Source organism: Brachycentrus maculatus, unplaced genomic scaffold (assembly GCF_059751285.1).
Source record: "Brachycentrus maculatus isolate JH-2025_06_01 unplaced genomic scaffold, ASM5975128v1 h1tg000035l, whole genome shotgun sequence".
In the NCBI taxonomy this organism is placed as follows: domain Eukaryota; kingdom Metazoa; phylum Arthropoda; class Insecta; order Trichoptera; family Brachycentridae; genus Brachycentrus; species Brachycentrus maculatus.
This window is the reverse complement of record NW_028280789.1, coordinates 883,434-896,248: the sequence shown is the minus strand read 5'-3', so window position 1 is coordinate 896,248 and position 12,815 is coordinate 883,434.

Genomic DNA, 12,815 nt, shown 5'->3' with positions numbered 1-12,815 from the left:
TATTTGGACACACTCAAAATGTAAAAAATACTTTTTAACTGTTTGTATTTCTTTCCATCTTAACTTTTTGATGTCAAATTGTAAAATACATATATAAGAAGCTAGAAATATGCTATACACAACTAAATTTATGCACTATTGGTTTGTTAAGATTCAAATGATCGAATACAAAAATCGATTACAGTAATGACTTAGACAAAGTCGTTACTGCATACGGTTTTTTACTACTCATGTGCAGTATAAACCCACTAGTCCACTACCCACCAACCACTCGCCTCTACTCTCGCTAATTGTATTACTTTCTGCTGACAAAGCAGTTTTTGCGCTTAGACAACAGTACCCTTTTATTTTTTACGCTTTCATGAAGTTTCCGACGATTCAAGACATATTAAAGTTGTATACAACATACGAGCTTTATGTTTTATCGGAAAATCAATTCGGCACACAAATGACCAAAGTGAAATATAAAATATTGTAACGATTTTATTTGTACCCAAATATTTGTACACAAATTTAAGACTTTATTTAAGAGTTATTTTTTTGATTTTTTGCATTTTGAATGCATCGAATCACGTGTTTTAAATGATTTTAAGATAATGTGGTATTAACTAAGTAAAACTTGATTTAAAAATGGACAGGCGAAATGTATCGAAACACGTATTACGATAGGTTTTAAGAAAAAGTGGTATTTGTTACGTAAAATTTAAATAAAAATTAGATATATTTTTCTCACAAAGTGACCGAGAAATAAATTAATGACATTTATAGGTTTATTTATATGAAACCTGAAAAAAGATTATTTTTTCATATCGATGGCCCCTACGTAAAGTACTCTATGTGCAAATCGGTTACTTTACAGGAGAGCGCTTGGAAGATTTTTCAACGTATTTTTATTTATTCATTTACGTTTTTATCTGAAATTCTCAAATACTATTATACATTTGAAAACACGATAAAATAATGTTATGTGTCATTTTAAAACTTGATTCTTTGTCATAATAAAGTAATTTGCGTTTTAGGAGTTAAATTCATTTCGAAAATTCGATGTAGATAACGTCTTATACGCCTGAAAACTAGGCGTAATTTATTTTATGTACATATTTTGTTTGTTTATATATGTAGATAACAATCAGTTGATAGCATACCTCAAAATTATAAAAAAATAATATCTCAAAATTGACAAAAATTTAGTTAGAGCACCTAAAATATCATGTCATATTCTTGGTAACAAATTAGCCTGTTAGAACAAGGGCAAGAAGGGTTTTACTCTGAAGACGGCCCCGGTACATTTGTTATGCTCGCTTACACACAATTCAGAATTTAGAGAATCCTGGCTGGTTAATTAGTGCCTGCCCCTGAAAGCTCGCGCCAAGAGATAATGTTGCTGAAGGTGGAAAGGTATCCTGTTCAGGAGGGATGAAGAAGCCACCCTGCAAAGCTAAGGGAGATACCTCAAGGGAGGTAATCGGAGAGGTGACCTAAGACGAGGGTGTTCTCTTACATGTTCACGAATGCGGTTTTAATGAGGACTTAAATCATGGACTGAAAAAACACTCTATGGAAATGTATTTATATTTTATTTTTATTATCTTTATTTATTTTAAATAAATAAAGTTGTACATGAAGTTTAAACTTCATGTACAAAAAAGAAAAAAAGTCCATTGGCGGGCTTGTTGCTTCTATATATATAAATATTTATATATATATATATATTTATATATATATATATATATATATATATATATATATATATATATATAAATATATATATATATATATATATATTTATATATATATATATATATATATATATATATATATATATATATATATATATATATATATATATATATATATATATATATATATAAAATATGTCGCCTATTATAGAATGCCAATTGTGGGTTTTATTGTTTAAAATATTAATATATTTGAAAACCCTGCTAAACAATACTCAACACAGCATTGTACTTCAAATTCTGCTATATTCATGAAACTTGCCTTCTGACCCATATCGGGCAATCAGAGAGCGGGGATAGGTCAAAAATTAAGATGACGTCATTATCGGTTTGTGTCTCGTGTTTTTTTCTAAATACTGAAAAAAAACTTTAAAAAATGGGAAAACTGTCTATTTCATAATATTTTATCTAAAGATAGACAAATCTTTGAAACATAAATGTTACCCGGACAATTTAGCATTTTTCGTAAAATTGACCAAGATGGATCTGACGGATTTTGAAAGTAGGCGACACATATATTCTAATATATTCCAACCAACCAAAAACGGACAAGTGATATTTATCAAAACGTTTGATACCATATATAGCTGTTTGCAATCAGAGGGTAGATAGTTGTAGAATAGATAGTTGAAAAATTCTAGTTGTAGTTAACGATCATAAAAGACATAAAAAGCTTGCGGAACGTTTTATGAGAATTTCCTACAAATTAAAGTAGGTACCGTTCACACATCCCTACATACCAAAATGATGATGCGCTACAATTTCCGATCAGCAATTTCATAGTAAAACAAACTCGGTGAGGAGAGTTCATAGAAGAGACAACACGATACTTCAGTATTTCTCAAACTTTGAAAGTGTGTGATGCAGAATGCATAATTTTCAAACACTGTATGATGCAGAATGCATGGAAACACGTGTGTTAATAGATTTTAATAAATAGTGGTATTTACCAAGTAAGACTTAAATTAAAAATGGACAGATCGCTCACTCCTTTTAAGAACGTCATAAATCAAAAATCGTCAATTTTCAGTTGTGCGTGTTTTCGGAATGCCCAGAAAATCTACTAAATCCCAGCAAAAGAAGCATATTTTTAACTTAATATTTACCCGCTACAGGGCAAAAAATGTTGTTTTTGCATTTTGAAGAAAAAGTATTGCTTAATTATTTTTTAAAAAAATATTAAATATTTTTCAAATGGAGGAAAAACATTCAGGTTCTACCTAAAAAGATGTGTTGCACAGTAAAAAGTTCAAAAAGTGTCTTGATATTTATTTTTAATACATTGTGTTATATTCTTAAACTTTACAAACATTCTCCTGAAAAATCAAGTTTTTTGACTTATGACGTTCTTGAAAGGAGTGAGCGAGATATTACCATCAAGAAAAATAAAATACACAAATGGATTGATATTATATACCACAAAGTATCTCCCGAATCTTTTTATGAAATAAAAAATAAAAATAGAAACTCTTTGCTATCACGCCACACATCGTGCATCAATAGATATTACTCATCTCATACATATTGTTTTATAGATTTCTCATGAACATATTGCGAATGAGATTTCACTCAAAGTCGTCCTATAAATACCTCAAAGACACCTCATAGATATTGAAGAATGACATATTGCGACTATTGAAATTTTAAGCAATGTTCTTTGTCGACATCGTTTACGTTAAGATTACATCAAAACAAGTTTTTTTCGTTATTTTAATTTTTTTGGCATTTTACAACATAATCTTAATGCAATTTAAAAAAATATACAGTATAAATATTAAAAAAAAAATCCCACAAAAGCATGGCCAGTATGTGGATATGCATTATATTTTAGGTCATAGTAAAGGGCACTGGCAAGAATACAATCGAAATTATTAGATTAAAAGTGTTATTATAAACTACAAATACTTGACTTAAAAAAAAAAACAAAAAATAAAAACGTTAAAAAAAAGTTAGAGAACATATTTTACATGAGTGATACGTCTAAAAGAAAAAGGAACTTGAGTTTGTTTTTTTTTTTAAATAATAAAGTGTAATAAAAATCATTATTAATTTTTTTTACATATAAACATCATATACTCAAATGTTTTAAACATGATTTCATTAATTTTTAATTATTAAAGAATTTTCTTTGTGGTAAGTAATTATCATTTTATTTTTTATTTTTAAATGTTAGCTATGTTAATGTACCTATAACCAATCGTGGAAATTGAAGCCTACCGATTTAGAGACAAACCCATCTTTTCGTCACAACCGTAGCATGGAAATAGCATACGTCATTACCACCAAATATGATTAAATTTCTTTCTCTGACTACGCGTCCCACATGTTCACGATCGCTGCGAGTATGGAAAAGAGCAAATGTGTTTACCGAACAAGCTGCTGAATATCATAATACAATCAGAAGGCCACCCGCTCCTGGAAAGTATTCCATCTAAGTACATTAGAAACGTGTTGTTTTACAATTAGTTCCACCCTTACTGACGTCTGATTACTGAACCTACTTCTATCTACCTAACCACGTTACACACTCGCTACGGAACGTAGCCCGCTTTGAGCAGGCGAGCTTTCCAAGTTCCTAATCTGACAAGAAATGTCTCGAGGGTAATTCGATAAAACTTAGAAACTCTACGCAACTGTATTTGCTGCGAGCAAACAAAAAATGTTGAGCTTTGCGTAAAAAGCTTATGCGTATTGAAAGTTTACGCTTAAAGCAGGGGCTCATAACCTTTTAAGTCCTATTGCGACCTAAAATTGTCGTTTTTTCAGTTTTTATTTTTTTATTTGTATACTTTTTTTTTGCAGAGGCCCACCAAGCCACCTTGTGTGTCTTGTCGGTGGAGTTTTTTTAATACATTTTTTATTGTTTTTAACGATTTTTAACTTAATATACACACAATAAAGAGAAAAAATAAGAATATTAACATTTAAAATTTTTCATTAAACTGGGTAAATACCCATTCCTTTATTTGGCCTTTGTTCCATATTTTATTTTGACCTCTAACATCCGTCGGCAACCAATTAAAAATGAGTTGTTCCTTTTTTACAATATTGATTTTAATTATAATGTCAGACACTGGATTATTCATCCTACGGATGATTTATCAACATAAAGTACTCATATTATTTTTGACAATTCATCAAAGATGAAGTAGAATATAGAAATCTGGGCATTTACGGGACTGACGACCATCATAGGCTGGTTTAATTAATGAATTTGAATAGTGTGGTTATCAATAATGGGTATAATTGGTGAACGTTACACGTGTGTATAGTGATCACTTTAACCAGCCCCGTAAATGCCTCCATATTCTATTTCATCTTGTTATTATCTTATTATCTTCTTCATCTTGTCAAAAATAATATGGAAATAACTCCTATAATTTGAGATAATCCAGATTATATGCACAAATATTTGGACACACTAAAAATGTTGTAAATAAATTCATTACTTCTTCTAATGGTGAAATAAGGAAAGAATGCAATGCTGAGATAAGCGTCATTTATACTTAATAATACTATCGACATATTAATCCAAGAATTCGGAAGGTTTTTGACTTGAGCTGAAAATCACAACCTTATTAGTCCCATTACGCCCTAGAAAATGTGGTTATTCCAGATGTTTGTAAAAAAATATATTTTTAAAATCCTTTTTTGTAAAATTTCAAATAACTTTATAACACTAAGTTAATTTAATTTTATTAAACGTTTTTTAAAAATTAAGATTACATTATTTTGTGGCAAAAATTCGTCTTACCATTTTATCAGTTTATAATTTTGGTTTTACACTCGTATATTTATTTACTATCACTCTTGACAGGTTTCTAGAGTGTAAAAATAATCACCTTATTTTATGAAATAACGATTTACCAAACATCGCATCAATTTGATGCAGTGCCCTATGCACCATCGGGTAGGCAAGAAGAAGAAAATTTGTCTGAATTAAAAAAAAAGTATTCCAACTATCAGCCACCACATGAAATATTAACATATATTAAAGGTATGTAAGTAAGTGTAAGAATCACAGTTTATGAAGATTCTTATTAAAAGCAAGAAATTATATCTTTGCGCCCTAAAATATGTTGTATTTTCAGATGTACTTGAAATATTCAAGAACAATATTTGAATAATTTTTTTTTATATTAAAATTCGTTTCATTCAAACTTTTTCAGATATTTCATTACGCCTCTTACGAATGATATACAAACATAAAATGAAAGTGCATAATACTTAGAGTCGGATGGAAGCAAGAAACTTTAATTGACAACACGATGAATATAAGAGGCAAACATTGCTCTAGTTAAAGGAAATGCGAATGGAAACTGAAAACAAATTGTGTTTGTCTTAGCAATTTTCAGTTCTCATTTTTCACTAACGAGAAACGATTTTTCCTGATATCTAAGAAAACCATTAATTTAAACGTTAGCTTAATGAACGGTTTTCTAAAATACAAGTAACCAACTACTAATCTCACCTAAGAGGTAGGTAGAGAGAATAGAATGAAACTCCAATCTGTCTTTGCGAAACAATCTTCTACAACCGTGCATCTCTTCGTACATATACGCTGACTGTACCTTGTGAAGTTTTCCTGAAAATGAAGACTTCCATGTTCTTCTTCATCTATGTGTAGATGTCAAAATGTTAAAATAACTGCATAGTAAGTGGAGAAACCCAGATTTGTTGACAAAGGTTTGGAAATACCCAAAAATGTTGCGTGTGATTTTCAAAAAATATAACAATTTCTTACTTACTTTCTTATAACCCTTATCCGCACCCAATAGTGTATAGGGCATTGCATCGAATTGACGCAGTGTTATGTTGATCATTACTTACACAAAGGCAAGGTGATAACTCTCGCGCTTCAGGAACCAGTCCAGGGTAATATTAAATAAATATTACAGTGTAAAATCACTAATATTTATTTTCACCCCCCATGGGAATCGAACCAGGGACCTCCAGCGCGGTGGCTAAACACGCTGGCCATTACACCACGGAGGCGGACTTATTTCAAAACGGAAAACTTCACTCACACAAAATATTGGCACTCAGAGCTCTATCATTGTGATTTTCATATTTGGTAAATATTTATATATTTTATATGTATATTTAATATACCACACTCAACACTATATCGTTGTGATTTTCAAATGTTGAATATTTTTAAAAAAATATTACTAATAAATCTGATAAATAAGATGCAATATGAGCAGCTATTCAATTCAATTCAATTTCAATTTATTCAACAACAAAAAAATAATATATACATAACAAACAATATTCAAGGCGTATATATTAAAAGTAAGCAAGAAGACTTAAAGGTGTAGATGAATCCCGCTTCGGAAAACTCCTTCGGACACATGGAACAGATCAATATCCAATGTGATATTGTTCAACATAGCGGTAGCTCTTCCTACAGGCATAACTATAGGCAGGTTAGTCCTGTGTATAGGAATGTGAAACAATCTTTGTCGACGCTGTCTTAGGTAACTATCGGGAACATACAGACCAATGTTCCGGATAATTTCAAGATTATCGATCATACTGCGCAACAATCGATAAAAATGCGTAATCAAATACACATTCCTTCTGGTCTCTAAACTATTGTAGCCAAGCATATGTGAAAATAAGATGGACAATTGATGTCAGTAGGAAAGTACTTAATAAGAGTTTATACTTCAACTTCGTAACATACATGAAATGTTTATAGCCCCAGACAAAGCAGGTCATAAACATCTCTCAAGTTGTATTACGCCGTGTGAGCATGGGAGTTATGCCTGGTACTAGGGTTTTTAAAGTAAACTAGTAGCCTTTGTTCAGGTGCATTTTGTTGATAGATGTCAGGAAGCTCTACCAGGTGTCACGATAGCAATAAACCCGTCGTGTTAGCTAGCTTTAAACATTTAATACACACTACAGACAATGCAGCTAGCTTTTTTGAGCTTTTTAAAGTACAGACACTACGGAAATACGTGTCGCATTTAACTTCATTTTATTACTGTAATAATTTTTTAAATAACGTTGTTATAACATCATTTTGGGTATGATTATAACATTAACTATGTCATAGTCTCATATAAAATTCAATAAAAAATTAAGAGTGACGGAAAATTAACCATCCAATTTTTTTTTTGGTAACTATTTTACTAAATAAAAAAAAGATCTTGAGTGAAAAAGATCATATCCGTCTAGTGGCTGCCACCAGTGCTGATATACATTTGTGCCCGATTTATCGATATGTTTGTATACTGCAGCTGTCTAGTTCACAAATGTCAAATATAATTGACGTACGACGCCATTTGCATAAATTATTACATCATCTGATAGCCTGATTGTTTTTGTGCCACCCCGTATAAGCTGTATAAGATGGAAAAACTTGTACATGTATTGTTTGTTAGGTTAAAAACGTGAGCGCACTTTACAACGAACAAATTGAAATTCAGTTCTTGATACAATATTACAAACTTGCATCCCTTTGTAGGCTTTGCCAACATAATCTCGTATCCGTATTTACATTACAGCAACCTCATCTCTGAGCGACGTTTAAATTTATTTAATTCATCCTCGTTCTAATTAATAATTAAATTTTATGAAAACAAAGTAAAGAAAATATTACATAATACTTGTACACACATTTCTGTAGAGTGGCCGATTCGAACGGAAATTCTACAAGCATTTTGATTAATTGATTCAGCAGTCATCTTGTGGTAATATCTACCCATTTTTTATTAAAGATTTACTTGGTAAATACCACTATTTCTAAAAATAAAATATATTGCGACACGTTTTTCGAAGCAATTTGCCTTTCCATTTCAATTGAAGTTTTACTTGGAAAATACATCTTTTTGTTAAAATGCCCCCTTGAAATGATGCGAAATGCATCGAACACGTGTCACAATAGAGCTGCGCACAATAAAGCCCAGCGCTGCTCATATTTCCATCTTCTTTCGTATTTTATTAAAACTAACGATAAATTTTTCATCTCAGGTAGAGACACCTACAAATATATGATTTTTTTTAATATTTGTGTTTTATTTAGATATTATCACAATTTCTTAAAATCTCTATGGTGACATTTGTTTCGTAGTATTCCGCACCATTTGCTGTTTAAAAACACTTTACTTACTTTAATACTCCTATACTAAGATTCCAAAACACTAGTAATGAATATGCCACCAACATAAATTTATACAATATATCGCTTCATAAATGTAAATTGGCATTAACTAATTTATTCCTGGCCCAGAGAATGTCACATTTTGATTGAAAATTTAGTTTTTTTACGTTATTGTTTACTTTCAATATAATATTTTATTTTTATAGCATATATTTTTTTATTTTTTTATTTTATTTTTATTCTTTATATAACATTTATAACATGTAAGTAGTTTAAAATAACTTGATGAATTGATGTGTTCTTTATTCCTATAATGTAAATGGTACAAAAGTACCGTTTAAATAAATAAAAAAAATGATGCGAATTAAAATTATCCCAGCCCATTCTATTGCTGAAATAATCTTCTTTTGTGGAAGGGAATTTTCAAAACTCATTCCATAGTGGCATCATTTACTCCAGCAAAAAAGTATCCTATCTAATAAAATTAGACACTCGAATAGCTTTGTAACGCTGAATGGCTGTACAAAATTTCCACATTTTCCGCCATGTTTGGATATAATATACATTCCTACATACAAATGTTATTTTCCAGCGCATTTCACATCGCAAATATTGACTGGATTCGATACGTTCGCGAACAAAGCAAACAGCTTTGAATAAATAATAATTTTTGGATTATCAGTTGAGTCTAAAATGTACGTTTATTTATTAAGTGTAATACAAAAGAAGCCTTTTTAAATATTGCCTTTTTTGTAAAATACTTACTTTGAGGAGCTTAGAAATGTATGAAGAATGAAAAGAATAAATGTTTTGTTTGCTGTAAAGAGATGTAAATACATATAGGTGATATAAATTAAGTGTAAATAAAAGTTTACATTAGTTGTAGTATAAGCTAACTTAAGAAAATAAGACTGTTGGAGTATGTCATCTATATAAATATATATACTTATGTAATAAAATACCTAGGTACCTACCTATACATTTTATTAAGTACTAACATATAGTACCTACATAAAACAGTTCTACCACCAGATGTCGCATGCGTCGCACTGAATAAAACAAAAGACATCAGATAGAAGAAATATAATATTCTGAACTGTCAGAATCAGATAGATAGATAGAAAAATAATGTAAAGATAAATTAAGAATAAACTTTAATTATAAACTTTAATTACAAAGCAACAAATTGTTTATTTTATTATTATACACCCACTTAACATATTATTTACACCCAATTTACAAAGAAAAAAAAAAAAAAAAAAAATAAAAAAAAAAATATATATATATATATATATATATATATATATATATATATATATTATATATATATATATATATATATATATATATATATATATATATATATACACATATATATATATATATATATATATATATATAAATATATATATATATATATATATATATATATATATATATATATATATATATATATATATATATATATATATATATATATATATATATATATATATATATATATATATATATATATATATATATATATATATATATATATATATATATATATATATATATATATAAATATACATATACATATATATATATATATATATATATATATATATATATATATATATATATATTTATATATATATATATATATATATATATATATATATATATATATATATATATATATATATATATATATATATATATATATATATATATATACATATATATATATATAAAAATATATAAACCTGATTTAATCATACATAAAGTCGTTAAAAAAGCAACCATGAAAAAAGTATGAAATTATGAAAGATTTATAATTTTTTAAATATGTATATTCATATTAGTACTACATACACCGTCAGCGTGAAAACCTGCCATTATCTTTCATTTTTCAGACTAGCAAATGCGTATGTCGTCAAGTTGGCAAGCCAGCGCGCCGCAAAGTAGATATTAACTTAACTAAAATTTTACAGGTCGTAAAGCAATGGGGTAATTGGTGAACTAGGGATTATCCGAACACCATAATGTCTTGGTACTTATGCGCAAGTTACCATTCTGTATTAAGTTAATTAAAGTGGGTGGTGTGTTCTGCACACGTAAGACAGTAGGAAAGTCATTACTCAAAACGTCACTCTCAGCTCTACTAAGTCGTACTAAGGTGCATTGCGCTATAAGCGGAATCGCCCATAATATGCACGGACATGCAAGATTACTTTATACTCACAAGTATAAAGTAAGTATGCATTTTTGTTTATGTTTTTAGGCGATTCCATTCGTAGCTAACAAGCTGACGTATTGACGTATTCGTTGACGTATTCGCTACACAATGCACAATAAAAACAACATTTCAGAGTTTTTAAAATCATATTTTTTAAATCGTATTTTCATATGGTGTACAGAGTGCGTGGAAGTTTTTGGTAAGGGAAGGGAATTTAACTATGAGTATTTCAATGTTTTGGAATTTAGTGCAAAATCCCTGATGATGACAAGGTTCTTGTCGAGACCGGTTGAATAAAGTGTACGAATAGAAAGTGGTTAAAACAAAGTTTTTTTTTATAAAGTTTATAAAATGTGCCACAAAGTATCTGCGAAAAACAATCAAGAAATCATTAGTATGTATCTGTATCTGTTCCTCCCAAATTGGTTCAACCGAATGTATTATTCTGTATTTTATTTTAGTTTCAATACTGAGAATACTACTTGGCCTAGGCAGTGGATACATACTGTCTTATATTTTAGGGGAGATTAAAACACATATATATTTTTGCATATACCTTAAAAATGTGAATAAATTTGTAAGAATTTGTGTACTCTAAAAAAAATATGTATGACTATTCATGTAAAGAAATTAAGATTATAATATAAGGCATTAATGTTGTCGAGAAGAACAAAGGGACGCAGCTCATTGACATTCATATGTTTACAATATTTAAAATTTTACACACGTACCCACTGTAGAATGGATGGGTCATCAATATTTATTGTACACAGAGTAAATTAGGATTTATACTGAGTATAATTTGATCTGTTTGTTGAAGTGTGCTCTTTGTGTTCAGTTGTGTGACTTTGTTCAATGTATTTAGAAGTAACAAGAATTTGAGTAGTGTGGTTATAAATCATGGGTAGAATTTGGTGAATGTTACACTTGTGTAAAGTAATCACTTGTAACTAGCCTATGGCGGTCGTAAGCCCATGAACGCCCATACTTCCATATTCTTCTTCATCTACTTGTATATATTTTAATGTATATTTTTTTAAAATCTAACTTTTTAACAAAATACAATAAAACGTAAAATTCATAATGTAATCGTCCAATTCGATTTGTTAAACGTCCTATTCGATTTGTTTAAGTCCAATTTGAAATGAAAAACCTGTGTAAAAGTAAGTTTATATATTTTAGTGCTAAGTGACCCAAGCTAAGCTTACTAGCGGAAATATCTCCTTATTTAAGTACAACCACTTACTTCAATATCGCTTTGTACTTCTTCCGAACTTTGCAGACTAATATAAGTGACTGATCGCATCTTTTCTGCTTGAGAAACAATTCGTAACTCGGGTAATCTCAAGGATTTTTGTTACGGTCGGTGTATAGCTAAAAGGGTGTTTATCCCCATATTTTTCAAACCCTTATCCGCACTCCAATGGGGCATTGCATTTTGTAAACACAGTGTTATCTTGATCGATAACACACGAAGGAAAAGTGATCAGCCCTCCGCTTCAGGTACCAGTCCAGGGTAATATTGAATAAATATTAGACATTTCATCAAAGATGAAGAAGAATATAGAGGTCTGGGCATTTACGGGGCTGACGACCGTCATAGGCTGGTTTAAGTGATCTAACCTGTGATGTTTAATTAATTCTACCCATTATTGACAACCATACTACTCAAAATTTTGGAAATTCTATATATATGAACTCGGACACTCAAAATGTTATAAAAATATCAGATTATTAAAAAAAA